The sequence below is a fragment of the Microtus oregoni genome, unplaced genomic scaffold, assembly GCF_018167655.1.
Source record: "Microtus oregoni isolate MIOR12 unplaced genomic scaffold, Mior012 000015F_ref0000493, whole genome shotgun sequence".
Lineage (NCBI taxonomy): Eukaryota > Metazoa > Chordata > Mammalia > Rodentia > Cricetidae > Microtus > Microtus oregoni.
Genome location: NW_024543074.1, coordinates 10495963 through 10521981, shown reverse-complemented (window position 1 = coordinate 10521981; position 26019 = coordinate 10495963).

The window sequence follows — 26019 nt, the reverse complement described above, 5'->3', positions numbered from 1 at the left end:
AAAACAGATAGGGCTGAAGATCAGCCCTGGATGGGATCCAAACAGTCCCCTAGCAGGGCCACTGGACCCGGGCAAGAACACAAGACCCCCTCCCCTGCTGCCACCCCCATCAGGGAGTGCCAGGGTGGGGGTGTAGGAAGAGCTGCTGAAGGCTGCAGCTGGGGCCTCGGAGGCAAAGGCGGTAAATGGTCGGTCTTGCTTTCACCTCAGCTCTTGCCACAGTCCAAGGAACGTGGATGGCTTCAGTTCAAGAGATGGTGGATCAGGGTTTTGGGGTCTGAGTAGGAAAATGTTTTTTTCGGTTGTTGTTTTTCATTTTGCTTTTGTTTTCCGACTGTCAGTTTAGCAGTGTGTGGGCCAGGTCTTTTTCTTGCCTCATCCTTGGACTCCGGCTCCTCTAACAGTTTAGACTGGGAGCCGGAGGGAGTTCCCTTTGGAACCCTCCCAGGGTCAACTTTTCCCTTTACTCAACCCCCTCAGTGCCACTCAGGCCCAGCCCATTGACTTCATAACGCTCCTGGTGCCCGTCTCCTGCTAGGGCTCTGAGGGCACATCTGGCAAGAACAAAGAACACCTTAAAGGACACAAAGCAAAGCCCGTCCATATGTCAGTCAACCACGTCTTGATAGGACCAAGGCTGGTCTCTGAGCAGCCTTTCCTGGAGGAAGGCCTTTCCAGCCTTCTTCCTGCTAGCTAAGGTAATGCCTGTACTTCCTGGGCCAGCGCCTTTGGTGTCAGCCACAGTGATGGACCCAGGGGAAGCTCCTGCACCATATACCAGCAGGCTGCCCAATCCACCCCAGTGGTCTCGGTTCCTAGGCCAGTATCACCAGCCTGACTGCTCTTCTATGACACACAGAGAACTTCAGGCACCTCAGTGGGCTACAGGCTACAGGGATGAAGACAGGAAAACGATGAAGACATGAAAACCGACTGGGTTGTGCTCTCCTCATTCTCCCCTCAGCCCTCTCCAGAAGCCCAGATGTGCAACTGATAGGAAGATTATTTCCAGCCCCAGGAATCTGAAAACCCTCACCTTCCCACTAAGAACTACCCAGCTCCCCAGAAAACTGTCAGACTATCCCAGGGCTCCGCTACTGCTACAGGAAAGAGAACTCACTCAGCAGGCTGGGATGGAAATAAGCCCTGGGAGGCGGCACCATTCCGGGCTGCACCTGTGAGCAGCCCCTCAGATGATGCCCTGTCAGCGTTTCCATGACAAATTCGTATTTCCGGATGCTTCTCTTCCAGCTTGAAGAGCATGCCTCTCAGCAAGGCTTGAAACTGAAAACACATTCAGATTTTTTTTTCTCCCAAAAAAAGACTGCACACTCCATAAAAATTTACATTCTCCTTATATGTGTTTGCTCTTTATTCTGAGAGTTTTGTAGCTGAAATACACATGGGAAGTTGTGGGGATGCAGAACTACTGGTGAATACATACAGCCACCACACCGTGTGGTAAGACCTCTCCCTGCTAGACAGCTTCTGTACCCATTTGCTTGTCTCAAAGCCTGCAGTTCCAGTAGTGTTTTCTACTTTTGAAGGAGTCCCCAGCCCCAAGTATCCACTGAAGCAATGCACATACCTCCTACAGACTGACTCAGGAAGGCCACCAGATGAGCAGAACGATTTTGAGGCATCTGGAAGGTAACTGGGAGGGCAGAAAGGGCCGTAAAATAGAAGATAGAAGCTTTTGGACAGGTTAGCTATTTTACAGTTTGGTAGGCTCACCTATAGAAGTATACTCAGACATACATGTATGTGTGCTAACACACACGGAGACATACATACACAGGCTCACAAACAGAGACATGCACATGCATTTACATCACACACACACACACACACACACACACACAGTGGTCCTCTGCCCACCATCTGTGCTATGACATGTTTACCACTCCCACAATTAAAAATTTTCAGTAACTAAAAGTAATTTTAAATTGTTTAGGTTAGGCTCCTCATGTAGCCCAGGCTGGCTTCCATCTCAGGATATAGCAGAGGATGACTTTGTATTCTGTATCTTCTTTTTTTTTTAAATATTTATTGATTTATTATGTATACAATATTCTGTCTGTGTGTATGCGTGAAGGCCAGAAGAGGGCACCAGACCTCATCACAGATGGTTGTGAGCCACCATGTGGTTGCTGGGAATTGAACTCAGGACCTTTGGAAGAGCAGGCAATGCTCTTAACCTCTGAGCCATCTCTCCAGCCCCCTGTATTCTGTATCTTCTACAACCACTTTCAGGTGCTAGTGTTACATGAGTGGCCTACCACATCCAGCTTATGGGCTTTTTTCTGTTATTTGGTTTTGGGAGGTGTTTTTTTGGTTTTTTTTTGTGGGTTTTTTTTGGGGGGGGCAGGATTTCTCTGTATGTACCCCTGACTGTCCTGAAACTCAATTTGTAGACCAGGCTAACCTTGAACTCACAGAGATCCACCTGCCTCTGCCTCCCAAGTGCTGAGATAAAAGGCGTGTGCCCCTACTGCCTGGGCTCCGGCTTAGTTTTATATTTCCATTTTTGCTTTTTTTAGATTGGCTAGTTTGTTTAGTTTTTATCTTTTGAAGTGACGGGGTCACATGACAGTGTTTCCTTAAAGTCCTTTTCTCTCATCCTCTCAGAGCCGCAGTTTCCCACGTGCCCAAAATGCTGTTTTCCAGTGCTCTAACACCTCCACAACGTCAAAACAGAAAACTCAGTCATGTCCCCAAGGAGACCAAGTCAGCAATCAGCAATCTCCAGTGATTCTGGGAAAGTCTTTCCCTATCCCAAATCTACACAAATTCCCGTTTCCATTCCTGATCAGACTTGAGCACACAGATCTTCTTGGGTTTGACACTTGGCTGGAAAGGACACTTGCCTTTAGGCTGAGTGCAAATACTGCTTCCTGAAAGAGGCAAGTCAGTTCAATTTGATTATTTCCATTATGGGCAAGATGCTGTGCTAAACCCATGAGGTGATGCTTACCCTTGAGTATGAAGACACTGGGTATCTAGGGAGGGAAGAAAAACAGCTGAGAACTGGGAAATGATGTGCCAGGGGTGGGGCTGAGACCACAGATCTGACAGTAAAGCGCTTCCACACAAGCCTGAGGATCTGTGCTTGAGCCCCAGCATCCATATAAAAAGCCTGGTATGGTGGCCAGATGCTGGCTGTGCCAGAGCTGGAGACTCGGAGACAGTGAGTCCCCTCCAAATCTGTCTTGACAAAAGAGCCCTGAACCAAAAAACAAGCGAGGCAACTCCTGAGGTCAGTGTTGTCTTTGTTGTTGTTTTGTTTTTCTTATGTGTACATATTCTGTCTGCGTGTATGCCTGCAGGCCAGAAGAGGGCACCAGACGTCATTACAGATGGTTGTAAGCCACCACATGGTTGCTGGGAATTGAACTCAGGACCTTTGAAAGAGCAGGCAATGCTCTTAACCACTGAGCCATCTCTCCAGCCCTGTTGTTTTGTTTTTCAAGACAGGGTTTCCCTGTGAAGCTTTGGAGCCTATCCTGGAACTCACTCTGTAGACCAGGCTGGCCTCGAACTCACAGAAATCTGTCTGCCCCTGCCTCCCGAGTGCTGGGATTAAAGGACTGCACCACCATCGCCTGGCTAAGGTCAATGTCTTAACGTTGCCTTCTGGCCTCTACATGCATTCAACACATCTAGCATGAGTATATACCACTCCCCACCACCACCACAAGCACCCAAGCATATGCACATACAAGCCCGAAAGGAAGAAAGACTTCGCTCATTCTGGGCTCTGGAAAGGCTCTGGCTTAGAGAAACAAGCAGGAGGTGGAAGCTGATAAGGTCACATGGAGAATGGAGAGGAGAGCAGGGGAGGGCAGAGGATATTGAGAATTAAATCTGGGGCATACTCTCAGGGCGATGAAAGGGGAGGAAGAAAACCAACTGTGGTGGTGCACACCTTTAATCCTAGCACTCGGGAGGCAGAGGCAGGCACATCTCTTAAGTCCAAGGCCAACCTGATTGACAAAGTGAGTTCTAGGACAGCCAGGGCTACACAGAGAAATCCTGCCTTGAAAAACAAAACAAACAAAAAACCAAAAACACACAAAATAGAAAAGAAAGAGAAAGAAAAGGGAAAAAAAGTGCATCTAGACCAGTAGTGAGGCAGGAGGATGACTCCAGAGTACTGGGAGCAACTGAAGAAAGTGGAGAAGACAAAAAGGCACAGAATAATCAGGGACAAAATACTAATGATGCGTCAAGCAAGAATGGAAAATTAGCTATCAAATCTGTCAACATAGAAGTCATTAGTGACCTTGGAAAACACGGTTTTGATGTCACAGTTGGCACAGAAGCCTGCTTGGAGTGTAGAGAGACTAGGAAGTGAGGACATAGAAATAGCACAGATACGTCTTTTCCTTTTTTAGAGACATAGCATTTAAAAATACTTTTATGTGCATGAGTGTTTTGCCTGTGTGTATGTCTGTATACTACAAGCATGCCTAGTGTGTGCAGAAGCTAGGGAAGGGGATCAGCTCCTCTAGAAGTAGAGTTATAGATGAGTATAAGTAGCCCTTTGGAATGGAATCCAGGTCATCTGAAGAACAGCCAATGATCTTAATAGGTAAGCCATCTCCCCAGCTACTATTTAAAGTTTTGTGGCTGGGGGGTGGGTGGGTGTGAGTGGGTGCAGGTGCTCCTGGATCACAGGGACACCAGATCTTCTTGGAGCTGGAGTTAGGAGCCACTGGATGTGAGTGCTGGGAACCAAACCCAGGCACTGTGCAAGAGCTTTACTGCATTCTGAGTCATCTCTCCAGCACCACCAACCCAAGAATAAACTTGTTATTTGTTTGTTTGAAATAGGGTCTCTATGTGTAGCCCCGATTGACCTGGAATTCACAGAGATCCACCTGCCTCTGTCTCCCAAGTGCTGAGATTAAAGGTGAGCTTCATTATGCTCAGTGTGGATATTTTTAAACTCGGGTTGAGCGTGGTTAGCAGACAAACGGTGACGTGAATGAGGGGGAATGGAAGGTTTTTTTTTTTAAAGATGAGCTTTTATATCCTATTAGTATGCTGATGAGAACAATCCCCTGAGAGAGAACATTTGATGATGCAGATGAGAGGATAATTGCAGGAGTGATGCCTTTAATAAGCAAGAGGGGAAGAGAATCCTGCACAAGCGGAGGGGCTGGCCACAGACAGACATGCGAATGGTCCATTCACAGCACATGGAGGGAAGACATCCTGTGTGGGTCTGCCCAAGGGAAGAAGGTATTTTGGGGGTTAGTAAGGACTATTTTCTGATTTTTTTTTTTTGTTCTAAGTGGGAAGAAAATGATGTCATAAGCTGAAAGTAAGATGTGGGCAGAACTACATGGAGGCCTGGGAAGAGAGGATATGTCATGCAATCAACCACAAGGATTAAGAGCATTGGTCCAGCATGGTGGCATACCCCTTTGCTCCCAGCTCTTTGCGGGGCAGAGGCAAGTGATTCTTTGTGAATTCAAGACCAGCCTAGTAAGTTCCAGGACAGCCAGGGCTATGTAGAAAACCTCAAAAAACAAAAAACGAGAGAGAAACTGAGTCACCACAGCTAGTTCATATGCAGGGCTGGTGTCTAAACCCAGGGCTCCACGCATACCCAGAAAGTACCCTACCCAATGAGCTACACCCAGTCCCTCAAGCACTGCTAAATGATAAAGATATATTCTGAGAGATGTGTCATTAGGCAATTTAATCTGAGAGACTTTCCTACGGTTATATGATAGGATGTCATTTTATCTGTGCATGACTATAAAGTTGAATGAAATCATGGAGGCGGGACTCTGCTCTGATAGGAGTCATGTCCTCCGTGCGTGCATGCACATGTGTATGTGGCTGTATGTGCCCTTGTGCATGAATATGCACGAATGTGGAAGTCAGAGGATGACTTCCATGCCTTCCTCTATCACTCTTTTTTTTTTTTTCAAGACAGGGTTTCTCTGTGGCTTAGGAGCCTGTCCTGGAACTAGCTCTGTAGACCAGGCTGGTCTCGAACTCACAGAGATCCGCCTGCCTCTGCCTCCCGAGTGCTGGGATTAAAGGCGTGCGCCACCATCGCCGGGCCCTCTATCACTCTTTATCTTAGAGTTTTGTGTTTGGCTGCTTGGTTTGGGTACTTTTGTTTTGTTTGGGGTTTTGTTGTTATTGTTGACATTGTTGTTTGTTTGAAATAGGTTTTTCTGTGTGGCCCTGATTAGCCTGAAACTCGCTCTGTAGACCAGGTTGGCCTAAACTCAGAGATCCACCTGCCTCTGCCTCCTGAGTGCTGGGATTAAACGTGTGCTCATCACTGCCTGGATGTTTGGGTTTTTTTTTTTTTTTTTTGAGTAAGGGTGTCTCAGTGAATTGCTTACTTTGGGCTAGGCTGGCTGCTGACTGGTAGAGCCAGAACTCTGTCACTACCTAAACCTCAACACAGGGTCACAGGATGTATATCTCCACCCAGCTTTTATGTGGGTCCTAAGGATTTGAACTCAGGTCCTCTTGTATTCACAGTAAGTGCTCTTACTCACTGAGCCACCTTCACAGCTCCAAGAGTCGTGTCCCTTTCTCTCTCTCGTTCTCACTATGCAGTCTCTAACTCGTGGAGATCTGCCTGCCTCTGTCTCACAAGTGACACCATTCCCTGTGAATCCTGCCCTGTAAGATGAGAGCTCAAGGCACCCTCTGCCCTCCTGTCAGAGAATGCTCTCAGGAAACGCCATTGGGAGAGAGTCCATAGCAGAACCCAAACTGACCAGAACTTTGATGTCAACGTCTGGCCTCAGAACTGCGAGTGATGTGGGGGGATAAACTTGTCATTTCAGTCATCCAGAATGTGGTATTTAGCTATGACAGCCTAGGCAGATTAACACAAGTTCCAGAGAACACAGGGACCTATTCTAATGTCACACAAGGGCCCAGACTATGTGTCAATGTTGGTTTTGTTTGCCTTTGTTTTTTAAATAATGATCTGAACTCTTAGACCAGGCTGGCCTTGAACTTTCAATCACCCTGCTTCAGCGTCCAGTGCTAGGGCTACAGTACGTGACATTATAGCCAGCTTACATCGGAGTCTATTGTGATGGAAGACAGAGTAACCCGAGAAGCCAAGGACTGGGAGGGGTGGTCTCTGCAGCTGAGGGAACACAGGGAACACTGGGAATGGTATGAACTCTCTGCCTTAGTGATTAAGATGGCTTCTTAGGATCAACAACAAAACAGGAAATTCTCTGAGTTTTAAGAGCTGTGTCAGGAACTGGGGACAAAAACAGAACATGCGGCTGGCCAGATGATTTAGTGGATGAAGGTGCTGGCCACCAAGTCTGAAGACCGGAGTGTAAGCACCAGTACCCACAGGGTGGGAGCAGAGAACGGGTTCCTGCAAGCTGTCCTCTGCCTTCCACACTTGCATGCTCCACGGCACTGAATCCCTCCCATGTGCAAACTAAATACAAAGATGTAGTTTTTAAAGTGTATTTGTTACTGTACCACAGCTTGTCTAGGAAGTGACCAGTGATTGGAGAGATTGTTACAGGGGAAGCCACTGACATACGGAATGGTTAAATGACTGGCCAATAGGCACACAGCCAATAAGATCCAAGTAGACAGTCAAAGTCAGAAGTGCCATAAATTAAAGAAAGCAGGTTATTAAAGAGGATCCAACCCAAGACATTTTCTTTTGTTGTTTGAGACAGAGTCTCACTAAGTAGCCCTGATTGTCCTGGAATTCACTATGTAGACCAGGCTGGCCTCAGAGATCCACCTATCTCTTTCTCCCGAGTACTCCTTTACCCTTATTTCATATGTTTTGTCTGCATGTTATATCTGTGAACCAAGTTCGTGCCTAGTGCCCCTCACAGAGGCCAGAGAAGGTTTTGGATCCCCTGGGTCTGGAGTCACAAGTGGTTGTGAGCTCCCATCTGGGGGACAGGAATGAAACCCAGGTCTCCTCTATAACAAAGTAGCCAGTGCTTTTAGCTGCTGAGCCCTTTCTCCAGCCCATAAGGCCTTTTTATTGACTTGTTTATTTTATCAACAGGACCTCACTATGTAGTCCTTGCTGTTCTGGAACTCAGTATATAGACTAGACTGGCACCAGTTCAGAGATCCACTGGGGGCATCCCAGTGCTGGGATCAAAGGCATGTATGTATGCTGCCTCAACCCAAGGCACTTTAGATGAAGCTCCGATATTCAATGACATCTGCTCTGACCAAATTTATTTCAAAAGCACCAAGCAGTCTGTGAGTTGTGCAAACCAAGAATGACTGGAGAAAAAATATCCTAAGGGCTAATAGTAACATTTGTCTTTGGAAAATAGCTGAGTCTAAAATATAGGGTGTTGTGGGGCATAAATTGAGAATTGAGGGCAGAACAAGAAGAGCTGAATTGCTTTGCTAAAGACCGAGAGAAATTTGGTTTTTGGTTGTTATTTGCATTGATTTCCTGAGAGCGTTTAGTTTGTCTCCACTTTGACCTTATTAGGAAGTAGCATCCTTGGATCATATCTCTGACTTCCTGAAGGCCAAATCCCAAAAACTTAATTGGTCTCAGCACACGGGTATTTCTGTTTTTGAGACAGGATCTCACTATATGACTCTCTATGACTCTCTAGAGTTTTCTGCAAACCGTGCTATGCTGGCTTGGAGTTCACAAAGGTCTGCCTGCCTCTGCCTGCCTTGAATCACCTTCTCACATAGCTGGGGATGGTGATGCATTGCCACCCTGAAAGCTAAAGCAAGGAGATCATGAGCCAGCCTAGGGCACCCAGGAAGACCTTGCCTCAACAAAAGGAAATCGCCTTCTGCCAGCAGTGGTGGCCCATGCCTTTAATCCCAGCCTGGTCTATCGTGAGTTCCAGGACAGCTAGGGTTGAGAAACCTTGTCTCAGACAAACAAAAAACGAAGAGGAAAACTGCTTTCCCTGTATTATTCTCATCTCTGTCTTATGATGTCATCTTCCTGTCCCAACGCCACCATTCCTCTTCTCTACCTATTCAGCCCAGAACCCAAATAATTTGTCTAGTTTTAAAACCAAAGCTACTGCCTTCTGGAGAGGGCAGATTGGGACTGGATGTCGTGTCACATGGTTCTAGGCTCTCCTTCATCCTCTCTGCTGTATGTGTCACCGTTGTGCTACTCTGGGTTGGCACTGAGCCACAGAGGCTTTGGAGAATCCTCGACGATTAGAACCCAACCATCCCCCCTCCCTCCATGGCGGTTTCTCGGAAGAATGATGTCTTGAATTTCCACCTACAGTCTGTGTGTGTGTGTGTGTGTGTGTGGTGTGTGTGTGTGTGTGTGTGTGTGTGTGTGTGTGTGTTTCCATGACAGGGCTTCTCTGTAGCTTTGGAACCTGTCCTGGAACTAGTTTTTGTAGAACAGGCTGGCCTCAAACTCACAGAGATCCGCCTGCCCCTGCCTCCATCACTGCCCAGCTCCATCTAAAGTCTTAATGTGCCTTGGGCAACAGCAGGTGCTGCGGCTTGAATCTGAAGTATCTCCTGCAATCTCACAGGAGTGAACATGTGGTCCCTTGCTGGTGGCACTGACTTGGGAAGTTTGTAGAGCCTTTGCTACATGGGGACTAATAGAAGTGAGTCATTATAGGTAAGGCCTTGAAGGGATGTCCTCCCCTGGTTCCCGCCTGAGCTCCCTGCTTTCCTGATGGCCAAGAGTTGAGATCTGTCTCCCTCCCTTGAGTTGCTTCTGTCAGCATTTTGTCTGAGGAACAAGAGAAATGGCTAACACTGTGGGTAAGGATGCTCCAGCAGGGACACAAGAGAGCTTCCCTGCTAATACCAGCAAGACTTTAGGTGTCGGGAAGGGCAACAGGGAAAAGGGGCCCAGAAGGAAACCTTATCACTTTGAAGTTGGACCAAGAACCAGCCTGCCCATGGGTTCGGCCCAGAAACAGGCCGAGAAAGATGATCCGGGATCTCAGGCTGTCTTTCCTTTTGCATCCTTTCCAGTTCCCTGAGTCCTCAAAATAAACACTTGAGAAGTGTTCCAAGGGCTATAATGACTTCATGCATATATTTATTGACTCAGGTTTACGTCCCCCACGATTTGGGAAGGGCTCCACTCCCTGGCATATCCTGCAGAGACCAGCACCGCCAGAGTGAGCACTTCTGTGCTGGAATAAATGTTCACAAATGCCCAAGGAAGGGCCTCAGAAGAGCAGCCAAGGACACAGGATGCTGAAAACTCTCCTGACCCACGGTTTCTTTAGGCCAGGCCGTTTTATTCTCATCAAGAGACTGCTTGGGAGATGATTACCTCACACAAGGCAAGAACAAAGTCCTGGCTCCCATTCTGCCTGTGCCATTGAACTGGGCACAGTGGGAGCTAGGTAAGTCCTGCACTGAACTGCATTGGGTGCACCAGGGGTAGAAGAGGGAGAGAGGGAGGAGAAGAAGGGGAAAGGGAGGAGGAAAAGAGGGGAGGGGGGAGCAGCAATGCCTGCTTAAGCCTCTAGGCTACTGGGAGGTTCTAATGAAAAGCCTGCCAGACCTTTAAGGAGTGCTCCACCGCCAGCAGGCTCTGATTGCTCATTGTGTTTGGTTATAATTAGCAGCATATTCTGCGATGGCAGAGCAGACAGTGAGCAAGGAGCAGGGCTGGGGAAAGGCTGCCACCCTTGCAGCAAGCAGTCCCCATCCCTGGGCTGCAAAACCTGGGTTTCTCCACTTCTGGCCTTTCCTGCCCTGCATCCTCAGGCAGGATCCCAGTTGACCAAACTTGACGGTGATTCTGGGACAACCCCACACCCCTTTCATATGGCGAAGGGGAGCTGTCTGCTGTCTTAAGGGCATGGGCTGAAAATGGGCACCCTGGAGTTCTAGGCGAAGTTTTGTCTGCAACATAGCAGCAAGGTGACTGCAGGCTAGTGAACTTCAGCTTCCTCATCTGTAAAACAGGGACAATAAAAGCAGCATTGCTTTTCTAATGGGTGTGGCGAGACTGAGATAATACTTTAAAGACACAGGCAGAGTGATGGAGGGCTGACTGTACAGACGGCTGTGCAGAGGGACGGGAGGTGGCTGTGCAGACAGCTGTGTAGAGGGACGGGAGGTGGCTGTCTGTCCAGACGGCTGTGTAGAGTGGACAGGAGGTGGCTGTCTGTGCAGACGGCTGTGTAGAGGGACAGGAGGTGGCTGTGCAGACGGCTGTGTAGAGTGGACAGGAGGTGGCTGACTGTACAGACGGCTGTGCAGAGGGACGGGAGGTGGCTGTGCAGACAGCTGTGTAGAGGGACGGGAGGTGGCTGTCTGTCCAGACGGCTGTGTAGAGTGGACAGGAGGTGGCTGTCTGTGCAGGCGGCTGTGCAGAGGGACAGGAGGTGGCTGTGCAGACGGCTGTGTAGAGTGGACAGGAGGTGGCTGTGCAGACGGCTATGTAGAGTGGACAGTTGGTGGCTGTCTGTGCAGGTGGCTGTGTAGAGTGGACAGGAGGTGGCTGTCTGTGCAGACGGCTGTGTAGAGGGACAGGAGGTGGCTGTGCAGACGGCTGTGTAGAGTGGACAGGAGGTGGCTGTCTGTGCAGACGGCTGTGTAGAGTGGACAGGAGGTGGCTGTGCAGACGGCTGTGTAGAGTGGACAGGAGGTGGCTGTCTGTGCAGACGGCTGTGCAGAGGGACGGGAGGTGGCTGTCTGTCCAGACGGCTGTGTAGAGTGGACAGGAGGTGGCTGTCTGTGCAGGCGGCTGTGCAGAGGGACAGGAGGTGGCTGTGCAGACGGCTGTGTAGAGTGGACAGGAGGTGGCTGTCTGTGCAGACGGCTGTGTAGAGGGACAGGAGGTGGCTGTGCAGACGGCTGTGTAGAGGGACAGGAGGTGGCTGTCTGTGCAGACGGCTGTGTAGAGGGACAGGAGGTGGCTGTCTGTGCAGACGGCTGTGTAGAGGGACAGGAGGTGGCTGTTGTGCAGACCTCTATGTAGAGTGGACAGAAGGTGGCTTAACTCTGCACACACTGACCCCTTCCCTTCTCCTTTCTGTACTGTTTCACTGGCCCAGGCCAGGCCCCTTTCCCAAGGGTACTTGGTAGCCTGTGCCTCTTTTTTTCCTCACTGGTGGCATCAGCTCACAAGGGAGGAGGTTTGCCTTAGCTCTTCCACAGACATTTAATTTTTTAACATTTATTTATTTATGGGTAGGGTATAAACATGCCACCATACATGTATGGAGGTCAGAGGACATTTTACAGGAGTTGGTTCTCTCCTTTCACTATGTGGGTCCTAGGGATTGAACTCAGGTCATCAGTCTTGGTGGCAAGCAACTTTATTCACTGAGTCATCTAGCTGGCCACATGCCGTAGTTCTATTCTCAATTTCTATGTGACTGTGTGTCCTATCCCAGCAGAATCATCTCAAACATTTTAAACTGTGCCCTTTGAAATGAAGCTTATGGCACACAGTGATAGAGAACCCACCCACCCAAGCAGATAGAAAATAAGCTTCATGAAATACTTATCCAAACCAGGCCAGGTGTGGTGGTGACATATACCTTTAATTCCAGAAGGAAGTCAGGCAGATCTCTGAGTTAGAGATCAGCCTGGTCTACATAGTGAGTTCCAGTACAACCACCACTCTGTAGAAAGACCCTTTCTCTCAAAAAAAGAAAAAAGAAAGTAATTACTTATGCAAACCAAGTGCAATGCATTCTGGTCTGTTTATATCAAATGTATCCATGTATATATAGTATATAATAGTTTATATGTGATATATTATTGATATGTTTTTATTACTCTACTCGAGTTTTACTGCATATAAAATAGCCTTGAAGTTTTGCCAAAGTCCAGGACATACGTCTGATTTTACAACAGCAGCAGATTGAGACCAACGTAACAAACACCCCAGATAAAGAGGCCAGTTATCTCTTATATTGTAGATGTCAAAGCTGAGCAGTGGCACACACCTTTAACCTCAGGGAATGAAAACCATAAATAAAAAGAAAAGAACATGACTGATCCCAGGTGTTGCCACTAGATGAATGAGAAAAAAAATAAGTAAAAAGGCAAGGAACATGATTGATTCCAGGTATAAGAACCAGATGAATGAAAAAAAAAGAAATAAAAAGGAAGGAACATGACTGGTCCTAGATGTGGTGGAGAAGGTTTATTATAAATATGTGGGAGAGGCAGGAATGTCTGGGAGAATCCAGAGTGGGCATGTCCCTGAGACAAGGAGTGGGGGGGGTGGAGAAAGAGGGGAGAACCAGATGCAACAGCCAGGAGGCCCAAAAGAGAGTAGACAGAAAGGCCAGGTAACAAAAATGATTGGGTTATATAGGGAAGGGGATCTAGGGTAAGGGCAGCCCCACCCCTGGGCTGGAGAATTCAAGGGTGGGTGGCAGGGTATGCCAACCAAGAGGACAAGTAACAGGCAAGGACTGAGGGTTGCTGGGAGAAAGAACCAGGAGTCCAGCGTCTGCTTGAATATGTTAAATAGGCACCTCGGCTATTTTTTTTTTTAAGATTTATTTATTAAGTATATAGTGGTCTGCCACATATATTCCTGCAGGCCAGAAGAGGGCACCAGATCTCATTACAGATGGTTGTGAGCCACCATGTGGTTGCTGGGAATTGAACTCAGGAACTTTAGAAGAGCAGCCAGTGCTCTTAGCCTCTGAGCCATCTCTCCAGCCCCACCTCAGCTATTTGTACCATGTTTGAAACCTAACACTCAGCACTCGAGGCAGAAGCAAGTGTATCTGTAGAGACCAGCCCAGTCTACAGAGCAAGTTCCAGGACAGTCAGGGCTACACAGAGAAACCCTGCCTCAAAAAACACAACAAAAAAGACTGTTCTGTACCGCAGGCACTTTTACTGTTGTTGTGAGACAGAATTCTGAAGAGCCGGAAGCTCTCTAAAGTCACTGGGGATTGAAGCGTGGAGGCCTGGAGGCAGAGGTCTGAGCCAGTCCATGACAAGGGTCAGCCTTTGTACATTTTGGGATCTTCAGAATCAAGTTGTTCCCAGGAAATCACCCATCCTTTCTCTCTCACCTGCAAGCTAAAACTTCTTAGGTGGAGTTCCGACAATTCTTCCAAATGCCACAATGCTGAGGTGCCAGGGAAGGTCCAGATTATGTAGTCTGCCAGCAAGGAAATGCTCTAAGCTACGACTGTGCTTATGGTTTTTTCCATAACAAAATCAGGGCATGTGGCCTCATAAGTACTTTAGAGGACAATAGGCTAAAATGGTTTAAAACTGAAACTGTCCTGGAAAGTCCCCAATTTGTGATCACATGGTTACCTTGAGAAGTGGAGAATTCTATGCCAAGAAAGTCAGAAAGAAGGGGAACCCTCTCCCCCATGCATCCAGATTCTGCCCACTAATTTGGGCAGAAAGTCTTGAGTTTCTCCAACTCCCTGAAATACTAGAATCTTCTACTACCCTTAAAGGTGTTTCATTACTTAATACTTTTGTGAGCTTAAGTCTTTTAGATAGACCGGACCCTCTGAGGGAGAAGTGGAGAGCAAAGAGAAGTGGGGACCCTCCCTCCAAAATATTTACAGTGTTCCTCACATCTGCTTGGGCCGGCAGATCATTCTTCCCTGGCCTGGCTCCACTCCTACATCAGCCTCCAATACACACGCACGCGCGCACACACACACGCGCACACACACACACACACACACACCACCACATCTACCCAGTACACTTAGCCAACGCTACCATCAGCAGTTTGGCTGTAGCCAAAGCTGGCTTCTATTGTAGAAGAATGAAGACAGACTGAGCTAGGCTGAAATCTCACAACTGACTCTTTTCTTCCTGGATCAGTTCCATGAAAGAGAGTGGTGTGATAATCACCTTTGGGACCCCAAACTCTAGGGCTTGACACACATCAAGTTCTGAAGCTTGAACAGAAAAACAGTTCTGTGAAAGGATCTTTGAACATCCCCTCCCGTCCTCTCTATCCACACAAGTCCTCACGGTTTCTCCTCCTTTCAGGGTGGATTAGTTTTCCATTGCTATAACAGAATACCAAGAACTATATACTTTATGAGGAAAAGGGGTTCTGGAGGTGCAAGGCCATGATACTAGCCTCAGCCTGGCTCTAGTGAAGGCCTCATGGTGGATGACAAATGGCTTAATAGCAGGAGTGCATGCAGGAAAGAGGACTGCACAGCAGATAAGAAGCCAGATGGGGCTGGGGGCACAGAAGAAGGACTTTTGCTAGGTTCTGCCTCTTAAAGGTCCCGCTGCCTCTTAATGTTCCTGCACCAGGACCAAGCTCTGAACGTATGAATCTCAGGAGGGAGAAGCAACATCCAAGCCATAGCCCTAGCGATATACACGTCCCTCACCTCCACCACCCCCCACCACCAGCTGCATACCTGGCCAATGAGAATGGGCATTGCTAGACCTGAGCCTTCTGCTGTGTCACGGTGTAGGTTCCAACATGGACTCCCTCAGGGAGAAATCTAGATGAAGCACTCTGGGAACCCAGCCTCTTTCCCATAGATCCCAAGATGATGAAGCAGGACAGATGCAGGGATCTCTCACAGGGCCTCTTTCAACCCCATTGCTCTCTACCAGGGCTAGCCCAGTTCGTGGGATCTCCATGGCAGCCCCTAGCCTCAAAGCCAACAAATAAAGTTCCTTTAATCATTTGCATGAGTACCTTGCTCCAAGCTCCAGCCCCACTCATCCTTGGCCTTGTACCTTCTGGAAGCAATGCCTTTAATTAAAATCCCCTGACTACTGTTGCTTTCTGCCATCTGCCTCCTTTGCACACTTGCTTCCTATGTCTAGGTTTCTGGGAATCTAATTGTCACTAAATTACAGGGTAATACTAATACGAGGGTGAGAGCCCAGTTAATGGCGCTCTTTTCCACTAAGCAACAATTGTAGTAATCACCAAGCGAAAGGCCCACTTGCATTAACTCGAGGTTGCTGGGGTTTCCTAGCCCACGTTTTCCCCCCCCTCCCCTCCCCTCCATCTGAGCAACTGAATACAGTGCATGGGGCAGTCAGAGAATGGTTGAGAGAGCACGGGAGAAAGCAAAAAATCTCAGGGATGGGAATCTGAGTCACGGCAAAATCAGAAGCAAAAGGAATCGGGTTCAGCTTTCAAAAAAAAAAAATATATATATATATGTATTGGAATATATATATATATTGGAAAAAGAACTTAAGTCATCACAAAGAACTAAAGGAATTCTGGCTCCATTCTGGAGTAATACGGAGAGGTAGCCCCGCCCCCTCGCAGTTTTCAGCCTGGGCCTGGTGGAGGAGGAGGGCCTGTGAGTTAAACACGCCCCTCTGCAGAGCAAACCCACACCCACTGGTGCTCCAAACAGACACACTCCAACACCACCACAATCCCATCCTGGAACCTGTGCTCCACCGAGAGCAGGAAGTCTTTCTTTTCTTTTCTTTTCTTTTTTTTTTTTTTTTTTTTTTTAGCCCTGGACGTCCTGGAACTTGCTTTGTAGACCAGGTGGGCCTTGAATTTAATGATCCGCCTGCCTCTGCCTCCCAAGTGCTGGGATTAAAGGCATGAGCCACCACCGCCCTACGAGAGTATGAGTTCTTGACATCAGGGTAACCAGTCTGGAAAGACAGACTAAACAGAATCCAGCAGTCAGGGCCTAGGCCTGATCCTTGGCACCTACCTCTCAGGAAGCCTTTACAAGAGCTCATCTAGAAGCCAAAGACCATTCGCATCCCAACGGGGAAACTAAGGCTCAGGGGTACTAAATGTTATTTCCAGGTTCTGCATGGTCGGTTTCCAAACCATTCCTCTCTCAGCTCTTCCCTTGGGAAGTCCCCAGCAGTGCCTCAATCTGCGCTTAGAGAAGATAGCCCTCGCTACCCTCCACCTTCTCCCACCATCCCTGGGCTATCCTGAGGACCCGGAAATGGATGCTCGCTCCCTTCCACCACTCCAGGGGTGCTCCAATGTTTTCAGATCCTGATGAAATGAAGGCTTTTGCTCTTCCTAATTAGCTTCCTTTCCATATACGGCCTGGCCAGGGAACAGATCCAAATGGTAGACGGAGCTTCAGTTCAAGATGCGCCATCAGTCACATGTAATTAGATGTTAAAATTGACATTTTAGCTGAATAACAAATAGATACTAAACTCCAAGGTACAGTGTTAGAGTAGCAGGATTTACAAAGTGGATATATTTAAGTTACAAAAAATTGGAGGGCAGTTTCTAGATGCGAATTTAAAAAGAAAAAGTACTGATTGACAGAGTCATATGTACTTCACCCTGGCTTTCATTGGAGAATGACCTGGAACTTTCTATTTTGTTTTTTTTTTTTTCTAAGATAGGGTCTTACTATGTACCCTGGCTGGTCTAGAACTCCATATGTAGACCAGATTGGCCTCAAACAGAGATTTGCCTTCTTCTGCTTTGAGTGGAGTTCTACCATTCCTGCCTGCCCTGAATTTTTGATCCTCCTGCCCCTACCTCCTTAGCCCTAGGATTACAAGCATGTACACCAGGATTTGTGCTGGGGAACTCAGGGCCTTGGACACGCTAGGCAAATGCTCTGCCAACTCAGTCACATCCCTAGGCCCTCGATGAGACTTTCTTTGGAGAGAATTTCGCTCTGTGTCTTACTCCACTCTCAGTAAGTGTCAGTCCTGAAGAACTGAAACAGTGAGGGGTAGACCAGACTTTAGGGGCAAAGGTGGGCACTCTGGGTGACAGAGGAGGTTGACTTGGTGTGATAGCCAGGTTTTCATTGTTCTGACAATGAACCTGAGCAAACCAACTTAAAGAAAAGAAAGATGTATTTATTTAAACAGTCACAGGGTTGAGTCCATGCCTGGCCGGTTTCATGCCGTGGGCCTGAGACGAGGTTGAATATCATGGTGGGGAACACGTGGTAGAGTGCCCCGCTCACCTATGGCAAAAGACAAAAAGGAAAGGATGGGAACAAGACTCATTTTCCCAGCATGCACCCAGTGACCTACTTCTTCCAAGCCACCACCTCCCAGTAATGCCATCACATTTTGAACACACCGAAGATTCAATACCCTGAGTAGGTCATAGCCCTCACGATCCAATCACTTCCCTGAAGCCCATCAGCGGGTGACCAAGCCCCTGGTACTGAAGCCTATGGGGGACATTTCCCACTCAAACCATACAGGTTAGGGGTGGAGCTCAGTTGGTAAAGTGCTTGCCTGCTGTGCACAAACCCTTGGTTTTGATCCTCACCGCCACATAAGCCAGGCATGATGGTGCACCTCTGTGATCCCAGCACTGGGGCGGTGGAAACAGGAGAATCAAGAGTTCAAGATCGTCCTCAACTACATACCGAGCTTAAGGCCAGCCTGGACTACATGAGACTGTCTATTCAAACCCTTGCACCTGCCATGACTGCAGGTCTTACCCAAGAGAGAAGCCTGGAGGGACAACAAGATCTCAGTCAACAGAAGCCAAAGAGATGGCCGGATTCCTAGGGCTGAAGGAGTAAGAAACGAACCCAACGACAGGGTTCGCCTAAGCTGAGAGGTCCCGGCAATGACAGAACATAAAGCACCCACAGAAGTGTCAGCAACGAATACCTGCCAAGGGAAGGAAACAGCAATGCCAGATCCCCATGCCAGGAACAAGCAAGTGGAAATTTACCTGCTTCTTCCCACTGCACCACTGCAGAGATCGAGAACCACAGCTCAAAAAGTACGAAAGGAGACATCGAGATAGACCTGTAGGTAAAAGCACTTACTGCTTGGGCCGGGTGGTGGTGGCACATGCCTTTAATCCCAGCACTTGGGAGGCAGGGGCAGGTGGATCTCCGTGAGTTCGAGGCCAGCCTGGTCTACAAGAACTAGTTGCAGGACAGGCTCCAAAAGCTACAGAGAAACCCTGTCTCCAAAAAAAGGAAAAAGAAAGAAGAAAAAGAAAAAGAGTTCAGTCTCAGGGGCTGAAATGCTGGCTCACTGGTTAAGAGCACTGGCTGCTTTTAGAGGACCAGGGGTCGATTTCCAGCACCCATGTCAGGTGCCTTACAACTGCCAGGAACGCCAACTTCAGGGGAGCCCAACTCCTTTGTGGGTACTTGCAATCTTGCCTACATGCAGACGTATGCATAGTTAAAATAACAAAAGTAAATCATTTGTTTAGCGTCACCTCTTCTAGGTATGCAGACAGAGCTGGAGACTGGGAAAAGCCTCAATTTTATGTCTTCTTGGGAATCCTCATGATCACACACTTTAGCCACCAAGTGGAGATTGTGCTCAGACCAGAACTGCAGAGGTGCGTTTGGAAACGAGGAGAATGACAATATCTGACAACAATTAGTGACTATTTCAAAATGCTGGTGATTCAGCTGGTAGAGTGCTTGCCTGGCGTGCACAGAGCCCTAGGATTGAGCCCCGCAATGAATAAACATAAACCTGGCAGCAAATGCCTCCAACCCCAGATCTCAGGAGGCGGAGCCCAGAAGATCAGAAGTTCAAGGTCATCCTCGGTTGTGCGTTTTCTGGCTAGCCTGGGCTACATAAAATTCTGCCCCCCCCCAAAAAAAAAGTTACGGGACTGGAGAGAAGCCTCAGTGGCTTAAGAACACTTGGCTGATTTTTTAGAGGACAAAGGTTTGATTCCCAGGACCCACATGGCAGCTAACAACCATCTGTAACTCTAGTTCCAGAGGATCCAAGAGATGTTCTCTTCTGACTTCCAAGGGCATCAGGCCACATGTGGTACACATACCTACATATAGGTAAAACACTCATAAACATTAAAAAAAAATCTAAAAAAAATTAGGAGTTTGAATGTTTCTAATACAAAAAAAAAAATTGTATGTTCCTGGTGTGGTAACCCTGTGTTATACATGTGTTAGTTACTCCAAGATGATAAAGATTAACAAGCCTGTAGATAAGAACAATTATAGTACCAATTATAACTAGAAGTATTTTTTAGAAAGTAAGTAATAGGGGCTGCCTGAATTTTTATTCCAGTGCAAACATGCCAGCCACAGTGACAAAGGCCTGACCGTGGGTAATCTTCCCTCAGGCCTGACTCTGTCACAGCTTGCAGCTGGCGGAAATGCCACCAGGCTGTTGGAGGGTGTGCTGAGGCTGGAGACTGCCAGCTTGCCTTGCACTGGAGAGTTGGAGAATTGTGCAGCTGAGCCTTTTTATAAAAGTAGCCATGAGCACAGTTCCCGTTCCGTACGTCTAGATGAACCTCGGGCCCAGGTGGGACAAGGTACAGAGCAGTTGGGGCCACTGGTTTCTTGGTTCACAATGTACTGTCAACAAACCTCTTTGTACTTAGGACTGCCTCTTTGTACTTAGGGTAAGCGGATTCTCTTCAGCTGAAGCATGCAAGTGGGCAAGGAAGGATGGAGATCACTCAAGGTAGTTTAGAGGTCAGGCTTTGGAAGGCTGCCCAGTGTGTTCATTGGATACGTCCCAGCAAATCTGGATTCAGGCTGAGCATCAGGCTGAGCATCAGGCTGAGACCCTACCATCCCACTCCTTCCTTTCTGCTCCTCTTCACACACACACATAACTGCAACACTGGGAAACAAAATACTAAAAAGTCAAGAGGGGAACTCGGTACTGTGTCACCACTGCCTCCTCTCAGAGCATCCCTCCTCGATACAGCCTCATATCCCTGCAGAGTCTCTCTCTCTCTCTCTCTCTCTCTCTCTCCCTCTCCTTCCTTCCTTTCTTTCTTCTTTTCCGACAGGTTTCTCTGTGTAACAGCCCTAGCTATCCTGGAACTAGCTCTGTAGACCAGGCTGGCCTCGAACTCACAAAGATCCTCCTGCCTCTGTCTCCCAAGTGCTGGGATTAAAGGCATGCACCACCATTGCCCGGCTCTTTTTCTTTTTCTTTTTTTAAATTTTTTTTCATGTGCAATGGTGTTTTGCCTGTATGAATGTCTATATGAGGGTGTTGGATACCCTAGAACTGGAGCTACAGATAGTTGTGAGCTGCCATTTGGGTGCTGGGAATTGAACCCAGGTCCTCTAGAAGAGCAGCCAGTGCTTTTTAACCACTGAACTATCTCTCTAACCCAATCAGTAAACCTTTTTTTAACACAGCCTCTAGCCCCAGCCTGGAAGGGGGCCAGATCACTTTCCTTCCTCCTCTGAGACTTCCCTCCTCGCAAATGGCCCTTCTTCTATACTCCTGCTGTGACATTCACGACCTCCCAAATACCTCACACAGTCACACCCACAGTGCAGAGTGAATTCTTGGAGTGTCAGTCATGTGGGACCAAATGACCAACAGGGGACTGAAACAGAGACCTGGAGCCTCTTGGCTCAGACCTGAGCCTTCAAGGGGAGGCAGCTTTTGTCCCTTATAAAATTATTAGAGAGGGCAATGGTGGTACATGCCCTTAATCCCAACACTCAGGAGGCAGAGGCAGGCGGATCTCTGTGAGTTCGAGGCCAGCCTGGTCTACAGAGTGAATTTCAGGACAGCCAGGGATACACAGAGAAACTGTTTCGGAAAACCAAAAATGAATGAATGAATGAATGAATTAAAGAAAATTATGGGAGGAGCCCAGCAGTTACCAGTGCTCCCTGCTATCTCGAAGGGTGAGAGTTCAGATCCTGTCTGTTAACTAACTCCAGTTCCAAGGGGTCTGACCCTTCCCCAGCTTCCCTAAGCACAGGCATGCACATTCACACATGGATGAGTGGAATAAAAATAAATTTAAAAAAATTTTAAAAATTAAAATTAGGCTGGATGAGTTTTGAGGCACCACCACCCCAACCGTAGACGTTGCTTTTAGAGCAAACCTTTGGCTCAGGAATCTCCCAAGCCTGAATCAGCTAAGCGTTGTGACATATTACTTAACTCTTCTGCCACCCTGCATGAACATTTTATGAATATGTCTACCAGAGAAGAAAAAATGCCCACCCCCTTTTTCTCCTTTTTTAAAAAAAATTAGACAGGGTCTCTCTGTGTAGCCCTGACAGTCCTGGAACTTACTCTGTAGACTAGGCTGGCCTTGCACTCAAGGTCCACCTGCTTCTGCTGGGACTAAAGAGCACTATCATGTCTGCTTAACTTGATCTTTTTTAAAAAGCAAAACCAAAAATGCATCTCCTGGGTTGGGTTCTTTTGTGGTAACAACTTGGCTTGAGGTCTTGCTTCAGGTGGGTGAAAGACTTTAAAGATTCTGCTCTCTGAGCTTCGACTTGTCACAGAAGGCTCTGGGTTCACCTGAGGCCACGAGAACAGACAGTATCCTCAAGAAGAGGAGGGGCAGAGGGTTGGTTAGCTGCAAATTTTCAAAACCCAAGCCAGACTGAAATTTCATCTCTTGGATAAGGTTGGATGGGGACTCTTACATTCCAAGAACCTCAACAAATGATGTTAAGATTGCCTGTGTAGCCGGCGGTGGTGGCGCACGCCTTTAATCCCAGCACTCGGGAGGCAGAGGCAAGCGGATCTCTGTGAGTTCGAGACCAGCCTGGTCTACAGAGCTAGTTCCAGGACAGGCTCCAAAGCCACAGAGAAACCCTGTCTCGAAAAACCAAAAAAAAAAAAAAAAAAAAAAAAGATTGCCTGTGTAGCTGGTAGTGCTGGTGCCTTTAATCCCAGTACTCGGGAAGCAGATGTAGGAGCAAGCAAAGTTCTGTGAGCTCAAAGCCAGCCTGGTCTACAGAGCAAGCTCCAGGACAGCCAGGGCTACACAGAGAAACCCTGTCTTGAAAAAAACAAAATAAAAAACAAAAATATTGCCTGTTTAAGCAGGGCATGGTGGTGCATACCTGTAATCCCAGAATTTGGGGTCATCTTCAGCTACAAAGTAAGTTTGAGGCCACCCTGGGCTGTATAAGACCCTGTCTTAATAAAATAAAAATTGTATACCTGCATTGGTGACTTATTAGTCCCACTCGGGGTGGCAAGGATCATGGGGCCTACCCTCTCCTTTAAGGCCTATTTGAGAATCCCATTCAGAATGGAGTAGGATTGACAGGAAGGGAATCAATCCCTAGAAATGCAAACTTTGATGGGTGGTGATGGGGATGCACAGTACACAGGAGAAAGTCAGGGAACAAATTCCAAAAGTTGGTTTTATTTCCAGCAAGTTAGGTAGGCCGGCCTGCATAGCAAGTACCTTTACCCTCTGTGCTACTGCAACTGTCCAGGTCTTTTGTTGTTGTTGTTGTTGTTTTGTTTTTTTGCTTTTTTGAGACAGGGTTTCTCTTTATAGCCCTGGCTGCCCTGGAACTCACTCTGTAGACCAGGCTGGCCTTTTACTCAGAGATCCACCAGCCACTGCCTCCTGAGTGCTGGGATTGAAGTTGTGCACCACCACCACTGCCACCAATGGCTTTTTTGTTGTTGTTGTTTCCTTTTTTATCTTAAAAATGGATAAAAGAATGGAGAAAAAGAGAAATAAAGGAGAGAGATGGCTCAGTAGGTAAGAGTGCTCGCTGATTTTCCAAAGGTCCCAAGTTCAGTTCCCAGTATCCATCTCAGGTGGCTCACAGCTGCCTAGAACTGCCAGGAGATCTGATGTCCTTTTAGCCTTCCTGGGATTCCTACACACAGGGCATACATTCACAAAGACACGCATACATGCACATAACTTAAAGCAGCATCCACCCTCAGCACCGATAGTACAAAAATAGGAAGGAAGGTACAGGCAATTGTGTCAAAGAACGGCCTCGACAAAATTCATACATTCCAGGGTAGGAGTGTGAGGATTAGATTAAACAAAAGGAACAGAGATATGAGAGAAATAAGAGGCAGAAACACAGAATAGCCCTGGAGGGAAATTCAGTGAATATTGAATCCGTCCACGTTTATTTTCCACATGCTTTTATATACTTCACTCCAAAAGGGGAGGGGGAAGCAACAGACTTCATTAACATGATGTGAGGAATAGACTTGAATTCTCTGAACTTTGGTCGAGGTGGAGCGGATCCACCTCTATACCCAAAATAATTAACCACACCCTAGGTCAGAATCGCTTGTTTGTAGCCACACCTGTTGTCAACAACTTTGAAAGAGCAAAACTAAGCTCAAACTCTCTGATCTCCAGTCAAGGTGGAACAGGCTCACATCAGTGGGCCCTCACACAGGTGTGAGCGGTTATTATGGGGGAAAGACCTGTAGACAATCAAAGGGGAAATGGAAAGACTGAGGGGCTTTGGGGGAACCTAGGCTTGGCTTGCTCTCGGATCCTCTTTGCAGATAAACAAAGGAGAGCCCAAATAATAAGATCAAACCAGCAATAGGACTAACTCGGGAAGAAATTAGTTATAGAACCAAGGAAACAGTACTCCATGTCATAGAAAATTGTGAGGAAATGAAACATTCACATACTTGACTGTTTGGCTGATTCTAGAGGTTGGACCTAGAATCACGGTCAGGCTAGTCAAGGGCTCGACCATTGATGTTCCTCAATAGTGTCGTAGAGCCTTGGACAGAAAGAGCTCTGTGTCACTGGTTTAGGGAGTTAGGGGAGAAATGATCAGCTTGGCCAGAGTAAAGACAAGAGTCTGAAGAGTGAGACCTGAAGGAGCCACCAAAGGCTCCAGCTTAAGCTATAAGTGACCTGAAAAAGCAGGTCCCATGGAAATGTCCCCTGTGGAGTCCGAGCAACAGGTTAAGGCCACTTCAAGTTAGCCTATGTGGCTGTCCCCATGGCATTCAAAAGCATTGGGCAACCGGACGGTGGTGGCACACGCCTTTAATCCCAGCACTCGGAAGGCAGAGGCAGGCGGATCTTTGTGAGCTCGAGGCCAACCTGGTCTGCAAGAGCTAGTTCCAGGACAGTCACCAAAGCTACAGAGAAACCCTGTTTAAAAAAACAAACAAACAAACAAACAAAAAAACATTGGGCAAGGGCATGGTATCCTAGAGGGAAAAGGAGGCCTAGAGAGTATGATATTATGTGAAGAGAGAAAAGCTTATCCTGAGATTGAAAGGCCCTGGCCAGGAGTGCCAAAGTTAGGAAGTCTTTCAGAAGTGTTTAATAATGAGACCCTGTCTGAAAAAAATTAAAGTATCTATTAACATGTTAATAATTTGAGGCAGGGTCTCATTATATAGGTCTGGCTGATCTCAGACTTGGTATATGGATCAGACTTGTCTCACACTCAGAGATCTCTTCCCTCTAGTGTGGGGATTAAAGGCATGTGCCACCGCACTGGGCTCTAACACATTTTTATGAAATAAAATTGTTAAAACAAACAAACAAAACCAAAATCAGAACTATACTGTGGACATAAGTCTTAAATTCCTAAGTCCAATTCATTGATTTCTCTTCTAAAAGAGACCTCGTGGTACCATAAAGGCATAAAGACAAGTCCAACCCAATGGCTAAGGATGGAGAACTGCGAACTTAAAACATTGTAACATTCTTTTGGGGTAGTTGCTTTTATAATTTTTAAAAATTATTTATTCTTATCTTATGTACATTGTGTTTTGCCTACATGTCTCTCTGTGTGAGGGTGTCAGATCTTGGAGTTACAGTTGTTAGCTGCCATGTCGGTGCTGGGAATTGAACCCAGGTCCTCTGGAAGAGCAATCAGTGCTCTTAACTGCTGAGCCATCTCTCCAGCCCTAATAATATTTTTTTGGTAACTCATTGTATGGTTCTCAAGGATGAATGTTGTAGGCGGCACATCAGTGTCATGTCATAACATCAAAAGGCTGGCTACACCTGGATGTTGCACCAGCTTTCTGAAATGTCTCTGGAAACCCAACAAACTTGAGAACCCAACTTTACAAACCTACAGACGTTTTTTGTTTGTTTGTTTTTTTTTCTTTTTTTATTTGGTTTGGTTTTTTTTTTGAGACAGGGTTTCTCTAGTCTCTCTGAGCAGACTGGCTTTGAACTCACAGAGATCTGCCTGCCTCTGCCTCCCAAATACTGCAATTAAAGGCATGTACCACCAGCACTTTGTAAGATCTGTATAGTTTTCATGTGAAACTTTAATTCACAGACATGATTATCTCCTCCAGCCTCTTTCCCTCCTTCCCTCACAGCAGAACCTTGCAATACTCTACTACTGAGTTACATCCCCAGTCCTAGGTATTCCACACTACTTATGCTTATCAAGGTGCCCTACTGTGTTTATCAAG